Source organism: Copadichromis virginalis, linkage group LG18, assembly GCF_057382275.1.
Source record: "Copadichromis virginalis isolate Kocher_CV1m ecotype Utaka linkage group LG18, C_Virginalis_male_GT1.1, whole genome shotgun sequence".
Taxonomy (NCBI): domain Eukaryota; kingdom Metazoa; phylum Chordata; class Actinopteri; order Cichliformes; family Cichlidae; genus Copadichromis; species Copadichromis virginalis.
The window spans coordinates 34,267,642-34,287,887 of NC_140635.1; the positions used below are offsets into that span (position 1 = coordinate 34,267,642).

Sequence of the window (20,246 nt, forward strand, 5' to 3'; positions counted from 1 at the left end):
ACAACAGTGCAAATGTTTGCAATATAAGAAATAAATGAAGAATGTAAACATCTATGTTTAGTGAACTTTGCAGTGTTGCTCTGTGGTGCAGCTACGACACTGTAGCAAAGTTTACACACTGTGTCTACTTGAGCCACGTCTGACCCATAATGTTTCCACACCACTGAAGTTTTTTTTTTACCTGTCTTTTCAACCAACGGCAGTCACTCTCCTCTCCAAATAACTTCTGCTGAGCTTTCCGAGCTTCCCTCGGGTCCTCTTAATCAGCGGTCCCCAACCCCCGGGCCTCGGACCAGTACCGGTCCGTGAGTCGTTTGGTACCGGGCCGCGAGAGTTGAGGCTCAGGTGTGAAATGTATAGTTTTCAGCATTTTTATCGTTTACTCGGTTTTCCTGGGTCTTTTCACGTGTGTTATGAATAAATTTTCTTTTTTTCGGTACTGGTACTAGTTTTATTTTGTTGTATTTATCCGCGACACCTTAAAGGCCGGTCCGTGAAAATATTGTCGGGCATAAACTGGTCCGTGGGGCAAAAAAGGTTGGAGACCGCTGCTCTTAGTTGTTGTGACGCGTGTTCGAAATGCAGAGAGGTGCGCTCGATTTGCCACATGGAGCAAAGAGTAAAGCACGAGGGAGGGGCTAATAATCGGCTCAGTCATTTTTAATGATCGTTGAAAGCCCAGATCGTAATCGAGATTAAAATTCGATTAATTGAGCAGCCCTACTTGTAAGAGACCAAAAAATAATTTGAAAACGATTTCTAATACATGCTTAGATCCCACCAGGTTCATCATACAAAGTTTTTCATAATTACTGTACAGAAGAAAGCATCCGTGGATGATTAAACTGTAATAACCAAATGTCACTACCTCTAAGATAAATGTGAAGATGAATGAATATTTTTGCTTTACCTCGTGCCCCATTTACACGCTTGCCTTGTGCTTTACTGAAGGCCTTAAACATGAGTGATGGCAATAAAATTCTGATTTCATGGAAATCAGTACTTATGCTAATTTTCTTTGTAAATGTTGAAATGATTTGTAGGAAAGCTAGCACAGAAGTAAGAGAAACAGGAGAAAAGAAAGAAAACCTCCTCCTACCATCCATAGACTTAGGATTTAAAAGTGTATCAGTATATCTCTAAGGTGCTTGGCAGCAGTCTCTGCACATCTCCCTTAGCCTGTAGAAGGACATCTAATCGGTGGAGGATTTCCATACCTGCCTGCTGCCTCCGGTAATCTTAAGTACATCACACATCTGGCTGGGCTTTATTTCAAGAGTCTAGAAAAAAGATAAGCAAGTGACAGAGATGGAGATAACACTAATCCAAGAGTGGCGCCAGGTCGAAAGGAGTGTCCACTGCACAACGACAAAGTAATAAAGGGCCTGGGGCCACAGTAAAGCTGTACGGGAGAGCGGGCAGGGAGATAAGAAGAGAAGAGGCTGGTGGAGAAAGCAGAGCAGTGATATATGAAGAGGCAGAATGGGAGAAAAGGACAGAAGGAGGAACGTATAATGAGACATGAAAAACAATGACGAGATGATGGATATGTTGAACACAAATGCAACAGTGCAATGAAGGAGTTTGAGCTCCATTAATACAGCTAAATAAACTTCATGGCTATTTGCAAGTGTCTTTAATGTCTTTCAAACCAAAGGATGAAGAGATTTGTTTGTAATTAGCTTTAAAAAATTATACTAACTAGGAAGATATCACACTGATAACGGGAACCATGTCAAAACAAATGCATTTATACTTCAGACTGAGCTGAAGCTACATTCATTATGCTACTATGGTTGCATTCTAAATAATACAATGGATTTCTTTTTATTTATGTATATAAATTATGTTGCCAAACACTCATTCACAGATCCAGCAGAGAGATTACCAACATTAGCATTTTTCTAAGGCTTCAAATTCTGTTCATTCTGCAGTCCTCTTTTATCTCTTCCCCTTTTTTGATCACCAGAAACGCCTCTGAAAAATATCTGTCGCTTAAAAATAGTTTGGTTGATTTTCACTAAGATTGCCTGCAGATAGTGTGCCGTAGGCTGCAAAGCTAAAAACTAGCTGCTTGCTGCTGCTAGAAAGCTTAATGATGTCAGTGTTGCAGGCTAAAGAAAGAACTGATAAAATATGAGGAAAACTTCACGGCTACAGTAAGTGACAATTCTCTGTTGGTTTGGCACTACAAGCAACAACTTTCACATCTCGTGCAGTCATATGACTGACTGAAAAACAGGCCTTTGCTTACATCTGTCCCCAGTAATCCCAGTTCTACTGGCTTTATAGGATACTTAAGGCTATTGAATGTTTATTGACTTTCTATGTCTCTTTGTTTTTGTTTTTTTTTTTGATAAGCAGAGCAAAGTATCTTGCTTTAGCTGCCATCACAGCATTAATAAAGAGTAACAAGCTCACACTATATACATTATACATAACTACTTGATATGAAAATGCATAAGATTTGGAAGAAAATCGTGTTACATTAATTGCTTAAAGCAAATCCACAGCAGTAAGCTGATTTTTCTATTACATTTTAATATCACTGCCGAGCTTTCTGTGATAATAAAATCCACTTAGGCCTTAATACAATTTCATACTAGGTGAGAACATTTTAGTTTCCAATTAAAAGAAAATCTTAGATAACCAGGAATTATGGCAAGGTTGTTTTCCAAAGCAGAGCTGCTAAATTACACAGAAAATAACTCAGTAGTTGACTGCATTATACCCTCTTTTCACCATATTGCGATTGCAGATCCAGTCACAACCTGTGTCTGACAAGGACAAAGAATGGCAAATCTCTTTGGAGCAACATTTCTGTGACCGACCTGAATAAAACGTTAAACTAAAGTGTCAAATTTGAACTCTTTGAACTGCCAGACATGCGCTTGATCTATCTCACCAGACAGTCTCAAAAGTGAACATGACACACTGGTAGAAAGATAACTGAAATCAAGCTGTGTTTTTCTTTTTTGTTTGTTTGTTCGATTTTCTTCTTATCCGTCGAATTCCAAACAGCTATCGATATATGTTTGGATTATGCAGCGTATATGTTTCGATCAATCACATTTTTCCTGTTGGGAAAATAAGTCTATTAAACGTATTAAATTGAAGAGCTGGATTCAGTCTGTTTCTGGATCATCTGTTCCTTACAGGGTTCTGATTGTGACACCAAGACAGATCTATTCCAAGTGAGAAATCAATACTCTCAATCAGGTCTCTGAGTCTGTGAAGATCCACCAAGACTGCTGCTGCTGTTGTTTTACCAGGAGTCTATTCCAGGAAGCATGTTCCATGAACTGTGAGATTAAAAATAAACTCTGACTTGACTTCACTCTGAGATCCACAACTCTGAGTTTGCTGATCAGCTGTTCAGTCAACTCTCAGCATGTAGGGTCTCCCTTACAATATAAAGCGCCTTGAAGCAACTTTTGATTTGATTTGGTGCTGTATAAATATGTTTAATTGAATGTTCACTTTAAGTTGATATCCATGTCAAAAGCTAAATAAAAGCAGTCTCCATTTAAAGCAAATGGACTGAGGAATATATGTGCACATGACACATGGAAATGACCATAATTTTTATCTTAAAAATCAGAAGAAAAAAAGCCAATATAATCATTTTGGGCCACTCTTTTATCATCATAGCATGTGAATTTGATATCAAATATACACATTTCTAAACGTAAACTTCTTTACAATAATTTGCTCCAGTCTGAGCTTTCATGGCAAATTTATCAATGCGGAAATTAAAAGTGTTAAAGCAGGAGGAGAGCAGAAGTCTTAGAGAAACTCCTGTTTTGTTGAAGAAAACCTGCCAGGAGTTTCCTTCGGCTGACGGTTAACAAACTCAAAGCTGTTAGCCAAACCTCCTTCCTTGAACACGTCCCACCTGCCATACATCCGTGTCTCGGAGAGGAAAGTGGCTTCTGTGTCCTATGATCATTTATGATACTGAATCAGCACTTCTGTTGTTGTAGTACCTTGGCTATTTTTTGTATATGTGCTATTACAATGTGATAAAAATTAATAGTTAGGAATTACAGCTCTTTAATTTGAAGCCTCGACTTTTTTCAATCAAAGATATTACATGATTGTCCAAGTAGGGGAAATTAACTCAATAAAAACAAAGGGAAAACTATATGAAGAAATAAATACTAAAAGCATTTTGTCTAGACACTCCACAGCATTACTCATGTGATGAATCCATCAGTTTTCAGCAGTTATTTATGATGCTTTAACAATATGGAGTAGCCACATACATCACAACTCATTTTTTAATTAGGGCTGAATGACGTATGTCACAATGATTGAGTGTGAGCAGGGATACACTAATGCACTAATGCGTGGGGCTGTCAGCATCCATCCAGAGTAGAGCAAAAGCAGCTTCTATCCTCCCTGCAAAAGTGTCACCGTTGTCTCTCTGTTAACCCACCTCGTAATTATCAAAAGTTGTGAGAATATATTTTTTCTTAGTTTTTAAGCTGTGGCAGTAACATTTCAGCTATTATACTTGTAAAAGTGCATCTAATACCATGCTACATCTGCTGGTGTATAAAGTACACCTGTACACCTGCTGTGATAAATTAAAGCTTCTTTTTTTAACCCGCACTCTGCTTGACAGTCAAAATTCCCCCAGGTATTACTTAGGTATTACCCCTGGGACCAGACCAAACTATTAAATATTCAACATGGAGTCCTGTTTAGGTTTGGGAAAACAAAGAAAAAGGAGACTTTTAGGAGATTAAATTTTTATCTCTTCTGTCCTGCCGAGTGAACGCGCTCTGTGACTCTTCCCCACTACAAAGCTTGATATTTAATGCATAGGTGCCACGGCAGGCAGTGACGGACGGGGGGAACGTTCGAGTTGACGTCCCGCTGGTGGAATGCAATGCTGTCAAAAACGACCCGGTGTCTGTGAGACACGATCCATGAGAGGGGATGGATGGAAAGAGGTTGAGAAAGAGCAGTCAGAAGTGCAAAGGTGACTGAAAAAGGTGACAGGAAGACAGGGAGGATTCACAGAATCTACATATTTTTATCTGGGCGGTTATGAGAAAAGATGACAGCGTAATAAGACCTGAAAGATCTTTCATTTTCTTTTGGGAGAAATAAATTAGATTTTATGTTGGGTCAAGGGTCAATTACTTAAAAATTCCATAAAAAATACCAGTTATCTTTCTTGCCAAAGAAATTAGCGTTATGATTATCCAGTGATTTCTCGACAAGGACAGAAAGCCGATCACTGTTGAACATAATTAGTCAGTAAATGACTCAGGAATTTCCATATGTTCCATATACAAATGTCTGCATCTATATGATATGTATGAATGAACTAAAAAATTAATCTTAAAAATTCTGATTTCCATACCAGAAGATGTGTATTATACTAGATTCTATATTATACTATTTGTGTCTGTAATAGTACTGTTCTCCTTCTAAATAATGAGGTAATATTCTGCATTGCACCAGACACTGTGCTATAGTGTGCTATACACACTTATGACCCTTTTACACTCACCGTTGTCAACCTTGGGAAAGGCAGTGTGTGCGAAAAGTGATGGCACACCTGCAGGTGAGCGTCATTTGGGCTTGTCGTACGCCTCTCATTTTTGTAACATGATGTCAGGTCTGAGACACGAGTATTGGAGCAGGTTGGCCTTTAGAGCCATTTCAATGGTATATCAGTGTAGGAGCTTAGAGATTCTGAGAGATGGTGCAACATTTTGTAAAGGTGAGCCTTTCTAGAGAAAACTTCCCTTTGCTTCCTGTTTCGACTTCTTCAAATCTTACATGTTTGGGTAGGAACTCAGTCAACCAGATCATGGCAGTCTGAGAAAAGAACGTGACTGGACTTCAATTCAATTCAATTCAATTTTATTTATATAGCGCCAAATCACAACAAAGGTCGCCTCAAGGCGCTTCATAGATACAGAGAAAAACCCAACAATCATATGACCCCCTATGAGCAAGCACTTTGGACTCCTTGAACTTCAACTCTCATCCAAGAGGCTTCTTCAGTTCTACAACCAAAAGGTGGAGCGTCTCAGGTATGAAATGCAAAGGTTTTGTCTGAGTAGTGACACCTATCGTTCAGAAGGATACCACATGAAGTCCATTGTATAAATGGTTACAGGGCTGTGGCGATGTCACAGTTGGTATGTGCAACAACCATTCGCATGACCATAATCAAGGAATTACGTGTAAGAATATAATCTTGTTCTAGAGTTCTAGTTGCACTTCAGTTCTGAAGTCTCTGAAGTAACATAAAAATACATTTAGGAGCACATAACAGACCTACAGAAGAAAAAAAACCATGAAATTCCTCATAAAACATATATCTTTAGGTAAACTGGATAGTTTATCTGAATATATATGTATACAGGATATTTTGTTACATTTGTAATGCAGTTTTGATGTGTATTACTGAAATCATTTGTAATTCATACAGTGTTCACCATTTCCAGGAGTCAGAGTGGTCTTTTTTTTTTATTGCAGTATCAATATTAATAGAAACAGCATGAATTAAAATTAATTTCACTGATAATGTAATAAACATATTATTTTTATTACAATTCATGATTTACTTTTTTGTGTATTATCCCGAGTTTAATTAATGGAAAAATATCCTTCTTTCTAGAACTGGAGCTTAACAGAGCTATACTGTTAGATAGTGATTGGTTTTACCATTAACTGACCACATCATAATCTGGTTATTAACCCTGACTCTGAACACAACTAAGATACTACCAACACACAAAACTGGCTGATATTATTGATTAATACATCCATTAATATTTAACCATCACAATACAGTAAAGCCCTGTTTCTGCTCAACAAATGTAAAGTTTCAGTAAAAGCAGCAGCGAACACTGACAATATTTAAACTATATTAAAGATACTTTGTAATAATTCTACCAAACTGGTTCCAACAGAGATGAGGCAGGAAAAATGCATCTATTTCAGTCAAAACACCAGGAAGATGCAACACTGCAACCTTTAAAAAATGGCGATGGGTTGTGTTTTAGTAATAAATGCAGAGACCTCCAGGGCAAAGAGGGCTCGTTTATGCTTCCAAAGCTGTATTTGTACTGAAATGAGCATGCACACCTACTGTAGTACGGTTTCACAGCCTTTAACCAACCCCGCAGTGTCATGTTCATAGCTTATTTAGATAATAATAGATGGCGGATGAATATGTATGTGGCGTAAATCTCATCTACATGTCAAGGTCTTTACACTGAAGGATGCACTCAGTGGGTTATTAATCATGCAGACATCATAGTGAGGAACCTGTAAAGTACATTTATAATTTTCATCTTGCAATGACAGCTTTGCCCAATAAAACACATGAAGTGTCTGCTCAGTGACAACATTAACCGTATCTTATACATGACAGGCTTCTGGTATATTTGCTCATAAATGTATGCTATCTTATTGATCTTGCTACATAGCTATAACATGTTATCATTTGCATAAATGGTGCTGCTGCAAAGGACTCTAATCTAACGCTTCCATCATGTACGCTACATTTCACAATGCTTAAGGGAGTGACTATGTTGAAATATATGGAGAATTTTTACTTTAAAGCCTTTTTGCATTGATTTCATTTTTTGACAGCATGAAATTTAGGGTGTTTTGTAGAAGTTAACAAAAACCTACAAGATGCAATGCAATTTGGTAATCAGAGAACTGATTTATATTTCTACTGATTACAAGATTTCCAGGGACTGCTGTGAAGTGTGAGCTTCTATTTCTTCTCTTGTATAATTTTAATATATGGTGGAGGCAGGTATTATATTCATTTAGTTACAGTGGGTAAGCTGAAAAGTGGCACAAGAGTCAGCGGCTAGAGCAAGGATAATAACAGTTATTGTGTATTTCTCATTCATCAGATCAAAGCTATCAGAAAGGAAAAGCGTCCCCCGGATAAAAGCTGCTACTCTTTGAAGTTGGTGAGTGAAGTGACGGCTCAGTGTTGTCACCGGTAACAAACAGTGGACATGTCTAACAAAGCTGACAGACACATAAGTTGTCACAAAGTGTTAATGATTAAAGGTTGCAGTAAGACAAGTTTGTTCTGGCTGAGCCAAAACAAAGTTGCGGATCCAAAAATCGAGGCTACACTCAAACAACACGGTGTGGGTTTCTGTGTGAGCTGTAAACAGTTCATTTTATTCCTTGGGGAAAGTTTCTATAAGCTGCTCAGCTGCTTTGAAACATCATTGTTTTAAAGCAAATCAACCTTTTAATCTGATCACATTTTAAGTCAGTTTATCTGGCTGAGCCTTCAGCAAGAACAACAGTGGGATGTATGAAATTGTCTTCAAATGCTGCCAGGTTTTAATACAAAAAAGCAAAAAAAATCAATCAGACTGTGACTGTGGATTAGACTGAGACAAGCAGAACCCGGCAGCAGAGCATCTACAATACTACATTATTAACACTGTAGGGTTTCTGTTAAGTCTAATTGTTGAATGTTGCCATTGTGTTTCTTAAATTTGTACAGTCTTAGTTTAAGCAGTAGGATCAAAGCCATCCCTTTGATCCTGACCACCTTTCCAGCCACTCTGTGCTGGGGGAGGTTTTATTGTAGATACATCCTATCTGAAAGATCTGTTTCTTTTGATGTAAACTTCCTGGGTTTATGACCCTTTGGTCAGCAGGAGGTAACACACACACACACACACACACACACACACACACACACACACACACACTTACATACAGTGCCTTGTCTATGTAACCAAAGGGGGGTTGCAAGGGGAGGTGCTTTGTAAACTATTGTTTGAAGATTGTCAATAAAAGGCAGCGAGAGGAGGCCACCATTGGGGTCATTGTCGTGCTGGACACAGACGAGGCCTCCCTTGCGCAAGTAATGGATCGATCGACTGTCTTGTTTTCTTCATGATGAATAAGTCTCTAGAATTAGCGGGGTTTGTGGAAACACAGACCCAACAGTTTCCTATTCTGTACAAGAAATCATTTAAATTTGGAGTTTGAAGCTTATTAGTATACACCATCATTTAATTAGTTTCAAATTCATTACAATTAAATATAAGAGAATGGTAGAATATTTCTTCTGCCATACGTTCCCCAGAAATCCCAGGTTTGCACAAACACAGCCAAGCAATAATGCAACCAAGGAAAACTGGACTTTCCAATATTCCCAATGTTTGTTATCTTGACTTCACTGCCACAAATGTGTCTGAAAACTGTGACCTGACCGGGCAGGCAGCAACTTTTCCATTTTTAGTGTGAAGCAATAACAGTTAGCAAAGTAGAGTTTGTGTTTTTAATCGGAGCTAAAATAACGTGTGACTATCTGTTCATATCGTTACCAAACCACAATAACTCAAAGAACGGTTTGACATCTTAGAATACAAATACAAAATTATACAACATGACACAATATAGACAGCTTTGGCTTGGATTTTAAATGCTGCCAATGCTCCCAAGCATGCTACAGCAATTCAAACAATTAACATCCATGGCGTATAACCGATAAGTAGACTAAGGATTTTTTTCAGTTGCTTTTTAACATGTCTGCTTATATGTGTGCATCCACCTAGCCAGCATATGTTTTCACTTATGCAAATCAGACATACATATACAGTGGGGCAAAAAAGTATTTAGTCAGCCACCGATTGTGCAAGTTCCCCCACTTAAAATGATGACAGAGGTCAGTAATTTGCACCAGAGGTACACTTCAACTGTGAGAGACAGAATGTGAAAAAAAAATCCATGAATCCACATGGTAGGATTTGTAAAGAATTTATTCGTAAATCAGGGTGGAAAATAAGTATTTGGTCACCTCAAACAAGGAAAATCTCTGGCTCTCACAGACCTGTAACGTCTTCTGTAAGAAGCTTTTCTGTCCCCCACTCGTTACCTGTATGAATGGCACCTGTTTGAACTCATCATCTGTATAAAAGACACCTGTCCACAGCCTCAAACAGTCAGACTCCAAACTCCGCCATGGCCAAGACCAAAGAGCTTTCGAAGGACACCAGGAAAAGTATTGTAGACCTGCACCAGACTGGGAAGAGTGAATCTACAATAGGCAAGCAGCTTGGTGTGAAAAAAATCAACTGTGGGAGCAATCATCAGAAAATGGAAGACATACAAGACCACTGATAATCTCCCTCGATCTGGGGCTCCACGCAAGATCTCATCCCGTGGGGTCAAAATGATCATGAGAACGGTGAGCAAAGATCCCAGAACCACACGGGGGGACCTGGTGAATGACCTGCAGAGAGCTGGGACCAAAGTAACGGTGTGTTCACACCGAACGCGATGGACGCGAATAAAACGCCCCAAACGCCCCTAATTTGACGCGTGTACATTCGCGTCTCAACGCGTGTCCAAGAAAAATCCATCGCGCGTCAAAATATGATATTTTGACGCGCGTGAACCGGAAATGTGGGAGGAATGTGGGAGGGAGTTGTGCCAGACCGGTATCTTTGCAAGATGGCAGCTATCGAGCTAGCGCTTGAAGAGAGAGTCTCCCTTCTCTATGTACTGTGGAGAGCAGAGTAGCGGCGTAAAGGACATCCTTGCCGTACCTGGGTCCATCAGGTCCTCCAGAGGCATGAGCAGTTTGGTGAGTTTCACCACTTGCTCCAGGAGCTGCGCCTGGATGACGGCCGATTCCAGCGCTATCACCGTCATTCACTCGGCCAGTTTGAGGACCTGCTTTCCCTCGTCGGTCCCAGCATCGCCCGCCTAGACACCAACTACAGGCGCTCAATCCCACCTGCAGAGCGCCTGTCCGTCTGCCTGAGGTTAGTAAAACTATTTAATACGGTAGTCCTTTATTGATATCTGTGCTAATATGCTAATCCATCCAGTTATACACTGCTAACATGGATGTGCTATGCTAACAGTGAATGCTGTCGGTGTTTACTGAAAGCAAACTGTGGTACAGAGACGACTCTTTATAATATTTCTAGTGATACTCAGAAGGTCTCATCAAGTCCCGATTTAATTCGATTTATGCTGTTCTCAGTGTTTGCATGATAGCATGGCTGTGGTGTCCTATCAATGTATGCGCTCGGTGTTTGCTGATATCAAACTGTAGCATTAGGACCACTGAGTTAACCTTGTAGTGATACTCACTCCTTTTTATTTAGACCTGGTTTAATTCTGGGATAGTTGAATATTTGTATATAATCCCTGCAGCTGTCAGACTCTATAGCAGGGGTCACCAGCCTTTATTAAAACAGAGTTAGATAAAACTGTGAACAGTTTGGTTCATCTTTAGTTACATGGTTCTATCTTGATAAGCTATGTCTTATCACAGATTAATTTTTCAAAAATATTAATGATTTAAGCAAGGAAAGGGCTACATGTCAACATACATGTCAACATTTCTATTAATGTCTTACTTCATTCCTACCTGATTGACATGTTTAGGAATTATGAGTGATTGGCTCACTGTAGTTGTGAAAGTTGCTACCAATCAAATTATGATATGTTAAAGTTAAAACAAAACACAACTGTTTTAGATATTATCTAATATACATTTTCTAATTATCCTTATAATTACAAAAGGTTTTATGTAAGATTCATGTTTTGTGATTTAAATCTGACATCACAAAAGTATTTTGGAATTTGAATAATGTATTTTGTAACTGCAGTACACATAATACTGATTTTGAACAATTTTGTCCAGGTTCCTTGTCACCGGGGACTCCTTCACGACCAAGCGTTCAGTTTCATAGTCGGTGTGTCCACGGTGAGCCAGATCACCCCCCAGGCAGCGACGTCCATCTGGGACTGTCTAGTGGACGACTTCATGGCTGTGCCTTCACCTGGAGACTGGCGCTCCATCACAGAGGGATTCCAGGAGCGCTGGAACTTTCCTCTGTGCTGTGCAGCTCTGGATGGGAAGCACGTCCAGACAAAGGCACCCCATATATCATATAGGAGACACACACATTGATATACACTAAATATTCATTTCATTTCTTTTTTGTGGTGCCCAAATTGATGCACCTGCTTGATTTTGTTTAAACAATTATTGCACACTTTCTGTAAATCCAGTAAACTTCTTTTCACTTCTCAAATATCACTGTGTGTGTCTCCTGTATGATATTTAACTGACATTTTTTATTGTAACAACCAACGATTTATACAGGAAAATGATGTCTATTAACAAGGTTGCCCAAACCTTTGCATCCCACTGTATCAGTATATTTTGTCATTAGTATAATATGAAATAAATTCTACATGTGTCAAGTCGTGTGCCAACATTTGCTGTGTAGTAGAACTGAGACATTAGTCATTATAAACATTTATTTGAAATAATATTAAAAGTCTCAAACAGAAAAACATTAAACATAAATATATAAAATATAAGAATTTACAGAGAGACAGGAATAAAAAGGACCAGCTGCTGTCCAGAGCAGGAACAAGGCTGAGGAGGAAATGCTCCATTGGAGACTGGTGTGGCCTCTTCAGGGACTCCAGGATGGCCAGCTCCACCGCCGATGGACCGTCCTGGGACCCGTCCCTCATCTGCCTCGGAGCCGTCCTCCTCTGTGGGCCTGTAAAACAGCACAAAACAAAGAAATGAGAAGGCTGCTACTAGATTTTAATTTCAACATTGAGAAAAAAAAAAAAAAACAATAACAGGATATAATCAGATTGGTTGTAGATATTTAGTAAAGGTGATCACAAGGGAATCCCACCGACTAAAAAGGTATCAGTGCTTGCTGTACATATCTGTGGGTGCAGCAGCAGGAGCTCAGGGACTGGGGATGCTCTGCTGCAGAATCAGTTGGTTCTATCAATACAGTATTAAATGTTAACAGGTTGGATATAATAATCGTAGAGTAGACAGTGGTCCCTCATTTATTGCAGGGGTTCTCAGAATAACTAGCCCCTGGTCACAGTTCTCACAATTGATTCTCAAAGTGCAAACCTTTGTAGATTGCAAAACGTAAAAGTATTATTATGCCGCGGTTTGTCTTCATCTGCCCGCCACTTTCGTGCGCCTTTTCCCCTCGCGGTGCAGGTGTCTATTTCCGAATGAGGGTCGTAGTTATGGGTGTTTTTGTGCTGTTTTTTCTATTGGACGCGATGGTTATCAAAACCAAACGTGATAAATTTGGCAAGCGCAGGAGACACGACACGGAGCAGATTTGTCAATCAGGCTGCAGAATGCAATGCTGTACTGTGCAATAAAAAATCAGCAAAAAAGCAAAGCAGTGACGGATGAACAGCGGGACCACTGTGTGCTGTTTATTAATAAACAATAAAATATATTCCTAAATGACAACATGCATAAAAGCAGAACGGTATTTGTACGTCAGTGGGAAAATAGCGGTGGCTTGCTAGCTTTTGTGCGGCTTCCCGGGTCAGTGAAAACTTTCAAAAGAGAAATGAATGAACTTACCAGGTTGCCCGATCTCTTCACATATCTTCCTCCAAGCTCGGTCCTTTTTATTCCTGTCTCGGTTCAGAAAGCAGCTGGTGTTGTACAGCTCCGAGTTGTTTGCTACCGCATTGATTAGCCTTCCCCTCCATTGAAGTATGAAAGGCTTTGGCTGGATCTGCCCCTTTGACCTAGGTAACAGCCACGTCACCAGGCTCCTGATTGGTTGTCGCGGCGCGATTTGACGCTGGAGTTCAGATTTTTCCAACTCGAGCGGTAGACGCGAAACGCGCGTATGCACAAAATGCAACACAAAAACTCACGCGCGTGGTTTTATTCGCGAGTCAAACACGCCAGACGCGCTACACTGACGCGCGTTTCACGCGTTTTGGCGTTTTCGCGACGCAAATCTGCTTCCGAATTTTCGCGGGACCCGCAATCGCGCGTCATCGCGCCTTTCCATTGACTTTACATGTAAACCTGACGCTCTATTCGCGTCCATCGCGTTCGGTGTGAACACACCGTAACAAAGGTCACCATCAGTAACACACTACAACGGCAGGGAATCAAATCCCGCAGTGCCAGACGTGTTCCACTGCTGAAGCCAGTGCATGTCCAGGCTCGTCTGAAGTTTGCCAGAGAGCACATGGATGATACAGCAGAGGATTGGGAGAATGTCATGTGGTCAGATGAAACCAAAGTAGAACTTTTTGGTATAAACTCAACTCGTCGTGTTTGGAGGAAGAAGAATACTGAGTTGCATCCCAAGAACACCATACCTACTGTGAAGCATGGGGGTGGAAACATCATGCTATGGGGCTGTTTTTCTGCCAAGGGGACAGGTCGACTGATCCGTGTTAAGGACAGAATGAATGGGGCCATGTATCGTGAGATTTTGAGCCAAAACCTCCTTCCATCAGTGAGAACTTTGAAGATGAAACGAGGCTGGGTCTTCCAACATGACAATGATCCAAAACACACCGCCCGGGCAACAAAGGGGTGGCTCCGTAAGAAGCATTTGAAAGTCCTGGAGTGGCCTAGCCAGTCTCCAGACCTCAACCCCATAGAAAATCTGTGGCGGGAGTTGAAAGTCCGTGTTGCTCGACGACAGCCCCAAAACATCACTGCTCTCGAGAAGATCTGCATGGAGGAATGGGCCAAAATACCAGCTACTGTGTGTGCAAACCTGGTAAAGACCTATAGTAAACGTTTGACCTCTGTTATTGCCAACAAAGGTTATGTTACAAAGTATTGAGTTGTATTTTTGTTATTGACCAAATACTTATTTTCCACCCTGATTTACCAATAAATTCTTTACAAATCCTACCATGTGGATTCATGGATTTTTTTTTCACATTCTGTCTCTCACAGTTGAAGTGTACCTCTGGTGCAAGTTACTGACCTCTGTCATCATTTTAGGTGGGGGAACTTGCACAATCGGTGGCTGACTAAATACTTTTTTGCCCCACTGTATAGTGTAAAAATAGCTAAAAACACTCTACATGCATACGTGGCAGTAAGCCCAGTCTTGTTCACAAACCTCTAGGTATCAAGGCTGTGCTCATGATTCTACTTGGAGCTACACTATAGAGACAACAGTGCCTCTTAATTTTGAATCTAGGTGTTTTCAGTGCCATTGCTAAAGGTGTATAAAATCCAGCACCTAGCCATGCAGTCTGCCTTTGTAAACATTTGGGAAAGAATGGGTCATTCGAGCATGGTACTGTTATCAGATGTTAACATTGCAACATGTCCGGTCATAAAGTTTTCTCCCTCGTAGAGAATGGAAATGCTTAGCAACCACAAACACTCAGCCATTAAGAGCAGAGCAGGCCATCTACTAATCAGAGGGTTAGTAGCTCAATCTCTGGCTGACCCAGTCTGCATGCCAAAGTATCCTTGGGCAAGATACTGAACCCGGAGTTGCTCCCAATGCATTCATCAGAGTGTGAATGGTAGATGTAGTGCTTTTTTTTTGTTTGATGGAAACCACTAAAGTGCTAGTATGAATATGAGAATATGTGGAATATAAAAGAATATATGAATGTGGCATGCTGTATAAATGCGCATTGATTCCTCAAGTAGAGTAGAAAAGAGCTATATAAGAACCCATTTACCAAGTCATATATACTTACTGTGCAGTAGTTTAGGTAATGTCGTAAAGTGAAGTGTTAAATGCGTCACAGTGTAGGTCCACTGAGCGCGGGCCACTAGAATTTTCTCCAGAAATGTTTCCAGTTCAGAAGAAGAAAGGCTCGGTTATAATATTGTCTCCATTTTCAGTAACATGCAGCAGGGAGAATGTTTGCAGTAACATTTCACTGCAATCTTCTCCCTTCAGTGTCAGTGATTAAAACAATCCAATGCAATGGGGCTGCAAAGCTGTAATTTTCTATTCAGTAATGAGACAGACCAGAACACAAGTTATGACCTTATATAAATTAGGTCACGGTGGTCTCAAAGGCAAATGACAGAGTTTATTATAAATAAAGAGTGATAAGCCCAGTCGCTGAACTATATATCAAGTGATTAAACACTTAAAGACCCCTACATTGTTTGGATCAAATTTGACTTAATGTGTACTAATGCTAAAGCGCTCATCGTCTAAAGCTTTAATTCCAATCAGATCTTTTGCTTTGTTTTGTTCTGGGGGGGTTTACCCTATGTCTGCAAATTAGCTATAGTCTGTTTTGTGCAAAGGATCTGTTCATTCCAGCCAGCCTGCTGCCTCAAATATTAAACACATCACCTCCTGTGCAGCACAGTCGTTAAAATCTTTCACAAGCTCGAAGCTGAATCACAATTGTGTATAATCATCATGCAATAGAAATACTTGGAGGTAGGAAGCACCTTGGACTGCCACCTGAAGTGCTGAACGCACATCGACTAAACAAGCGCTCCACATGACACTGATGACCCCGCATTGTGAATTGTTATGGGCCAATATTTCATCAAAAGGTTGTGGAGGAAAGATTTGTGCATAAATAGGGGCAATTGTAGAAGCCCCGTCTACTGTGCACTTTCAGCACTGCTTAATTCCTTGACAAACAGCATGGTAGGCCCATTCATCTTTCCCCATATTGAGTTCTTCTGTGAAGAGCAACCTAAGATTGACCCCCGGAGATAAAATTACAGCTCAATATGAAGAAAAGAGTAACAGCCTGACGCAGTACATGAATCAAAGATGGGGCCTGCATCACCCATCAATCAAAGTTCAGTGTCCTCATTAAAACCGTCCCTGTTTGCAAGAGGGTTGGAGATAGAGGGAAGGGGTGTGTGTTTTTATGTCTCCACAGGCGCATTGTTCACTCCATTGGTCATATTGCTCACTTGAAACCACCTCATCAACTTTTAACACCTTCTGCGAGTTGATGCACCCATCAACCTGGTCAAGGTGATTCCCACGCATTCACATTTGATATGCTCATTACTTCAGTCAAGGAGATGCATGCACCTTCACCGTGCACCCAAGCACGTCAACACACTCACCCTTCTGCTATTGATATTCATCTCTCCAGACACACACTTAATTTATACACTACCACTGATTTTAAATACTAAATATTTCCAACAAGATTGTGATGCTGAAAACATTTGATCAATGGGAAATTCCCAACGGTGATATACCCAGAAAAGGTCACTGGACCCCGGCCAGACAGAGATAATGACAAACATCCATCTTGACGTGCGAGGGGGCAAATGGGAGGGGCACAAAACCACCAGGGCCTATGATATATTGTGATGTGGTGTGTGTGTTATGAGATGCTGATCCAATACTTATAACATCCTCAGACAGCCTGGCCAGCTGCACTCAGTTTTCAGACTATTTTTTTCTCAGCTCTCAATGTTTCCTTGAAATTCTCAGTGTAGGATTACAAGTATAATGGTGTCACGTATTGTATTTTTTTTATGGATCAGTACATCATTGTCATAGCGGTGTAATAGAACCTAAATGCCATTTCCGGGAAAATGACAAATAAGTGAATCATTGTTCAGATGAATGGCACTTTGTTGGTATTTCTAAAGCAACTTATTTTGAACAGCCTTTACATTTCCTGTTCTTCCGTCTTCCACATCTGTTTAAAACTGTCTTGCAGAGTCCCATTCTACTCACAAGGACCTTAGGTGTCAATACATCCTTACAGCTCTGAACATATAGTGTCCTGCTCATCGGAGGAGAAAAAAATCTCTTCTTAAGGTGAGGAGACTGTCAATGGTGAATCACAGGAAAAATGAACTTTCTTCTCAATGAGCCGTTGTGCAACTGCCAGTGTTATGTTTCTGTTTAGTACATCAGACTGGGTCAAGGACACTAAGAAAAAGGTCCAGCTTGCCTCAAGTGTGTGTAGACATATTTAAATATGCTCATTGTGTAGTTAGACCTTCCAGCTAGGGCTGTGCCAATATTATAAAATTCTACATGATATAAAAATGTGATATAAAGATTGCTGTAGCATCTCTAATTGCTTTAGCAACACCGTGTGTTTATGTATGCTTCCCAGTGCATGCAACAAGACAAGCCCATGCATGAGACCAAGAGGCACATGTCAGTCTCTGATGTTTTAGTACTAAAAACAAAGCTATTGTACGTCATTAACTTCCAACAAAGCACAGTACTTTGCAAAATATGCAAGAAAACTGCTCCTGCTGAAGATGGAAAAAACTAATTTGTTTTACCAAATGAGTTAAAAACACTATCAAGTAAAGCCAGGCTACGAAAGTGGAGCTGCTGAGACTTGTCACCCAAATGTAAACAAATGATTTCGCCAAGTATTGCTGAAACACTCAATAGTTCAAATCTGTGTGACAGGAAGAGCAAATGGTAAATGGAATTTACTGATGCGGTTACACGGTGAAGCAGATCTTTAAGCAACTGGTTAAAAAATTTGAGCCAATATACAACGTCCCAGGTAGAAGAGAAACTTCAGTTTTATGATGTGTGCAGCTCCTGAAGAGTTGCAAGGTTAAATTCATTTAGGCACTGTTAAACAATTATTTCATACTTTTTTGTACAAATTAAATTTTGTAAATTTTCCTTATCAGTTTTGGTATCATAAATCTTTCAGGAATTTCTTGGAAAAATTGCATTATAATTTTGATTCTATATTGCCCACTCCAACTTCCGGCTCATTTTACTTCTTTCACTTTTTTAATGCCATAAAATGCAAATAAATTACATTAGAGCCACAACCCTGATATCCATGTGTTACGATGGATTATATTCAACTAATTCAAATTGTATAAATTGTACCTCCAAAAAAAAAAAATCCATAAAATGCTTTATGTCTGTGTAGCTTCTCAGATGTCCACGTTATGGTAGTCCAAGGAGCTGGGAAAGAAAGTGACAACACTTCTTTAAGTTACTTAACAAAACTTCAAGAAACTTAAAGAAGTCACTTCCTTTCCCAGCTCCTTAGACATAAAATGCTACTGTCACTTCACACTGGCTTTAATTAGGACTTGGGTGTCCATTTATAGATTTCTTTTCGATTTAGATTAAATTTAGGGAAAATGAATCAAACTCTAATCAATTTTCCCAATATCTCAGTTTCTTCCAGTGCTTTCACTTTGTGACACCTGTGGAGTTTGAAGGTAACAAAGTCTCCCATAACTAACTTTGACAGTTAACAAGCAAGAAGTGTTATTTTCAAAGAGTCTAGGGCTTTTTGTAAAAAATGAAACACTGCTTTAGATCTTGGAGTCTAACAACATCATAGAGTGTTGTCAAAGTTTTGGACAGCTCCCACTTTCCAATTATATGTGGGAAACTATTAAACATAGAAGATATCACGAGATGGTCACAGTCTGCTTCACTGTTCTCTGAAACCAGGCAGTAGTGGGAAATTTAATCTATAAGGAACATTTCAATTTTCCCACCATTAGTTTCTGGAGATTTTAATTAAGCTAACGCTATAAATCTCCATTTTTTCCTCATTTCTCTGCTGTCCCTCTTTACACACTGTGAGCTCAATCTGCACACTGCATAAAAACCAGCATGCATGGGATATGCAAACAAAATCTTTCACTGCATTAGCTTGAGCACACACATATGATGTAGTGTTTATATTAGAAGTAGTGTTGCTTCGCGGCAGTAAATAGTCTGCACCATTCAGAGCTGCAAATGTCTGCTCAAAAGGGGTTCTCGCTATTTTTTACTCTCTAATAAGACAGATTAATAACGGTGAAAAACTGCATCAATGGAGGAGGAAATGAATTCATTATGAATGTTCTTATTCATGTGTCTGATCATTTCAAAGAACCACTCAAGTGGCACAGGTCAGGGATTATTCATACACAGCTATGAGATAAATCAAAATTCTGACATGGCAGCACCTTTTTTAGTTGTACTTATTACACAAAGTTACCAAAATTATTTCTTCATTACTGCTTAGCTTGGACATGATTAGTGTCTCTGGCTCATCATACCAAAACCAGAACACACTGAATAAATACCTCTTAAACTCAGAAAAGAACAAATGAAAAGCTACACTTCTCTACATCATCGCTACTTACATGAGTACGCTTTCACTTCAGTGCTGAAACTGCGACTTCAACTGTGCCAATGCTTCAGTGTATCTAGACAACACAGCTCATTTGATTTCCGGTTTAGCTGTTGATCTCTTAGGATCGGGGACAGCCACAGTCTTTTCCATGAAATGTCCTATAAATACCTGTGCAGGATTCTAGATTCTGATAAAAGTCTTTATCAAGCTTATAAAGCATACGTACAGTTTCTGTGTAAGTTCAAGTCTATATTGTATATGTTTCAGATTTATAATCTTTGTTTTACCAAGCAACTAGGTTTTGCTTGATTGGCACTGTCAGTCTGCTACACATGGGAACATTTGGCAATATGTCAAAGGCA

At 39.8% G+C, this 20,246-nt stretch overlaps 1 protein-coding gene and 1 long non-coding RNA gene across 2 annotated transcripts in view; both read right to left on the reverse strand.

The window, feature by feature from the left end:
- Positions 1-20,246, reverse strand: part of brinp2 (bone morphogenetic protein/retinoic acid inducible neural-specific 2) — a 322,100-nt gene that overhangs the window by 277,493 nt on the left and 24,361 nt on the right. The gene's annotated exons all lie outside the window — the stretch shown is intronic.
- On the reverse strand, positions 11,622-13,732 carry LOC146688370 (uncharacterized). The gene is made up of 2 exons (XR_014916465.1): positions 13,403-13,732; positions 11,622-12,551 (listed from the first exon to the last, which is right to left on the reverse strand). It is a non-coding gene; the product is annotated as an uncharacterized LOC146688370 (long non-coding RNA).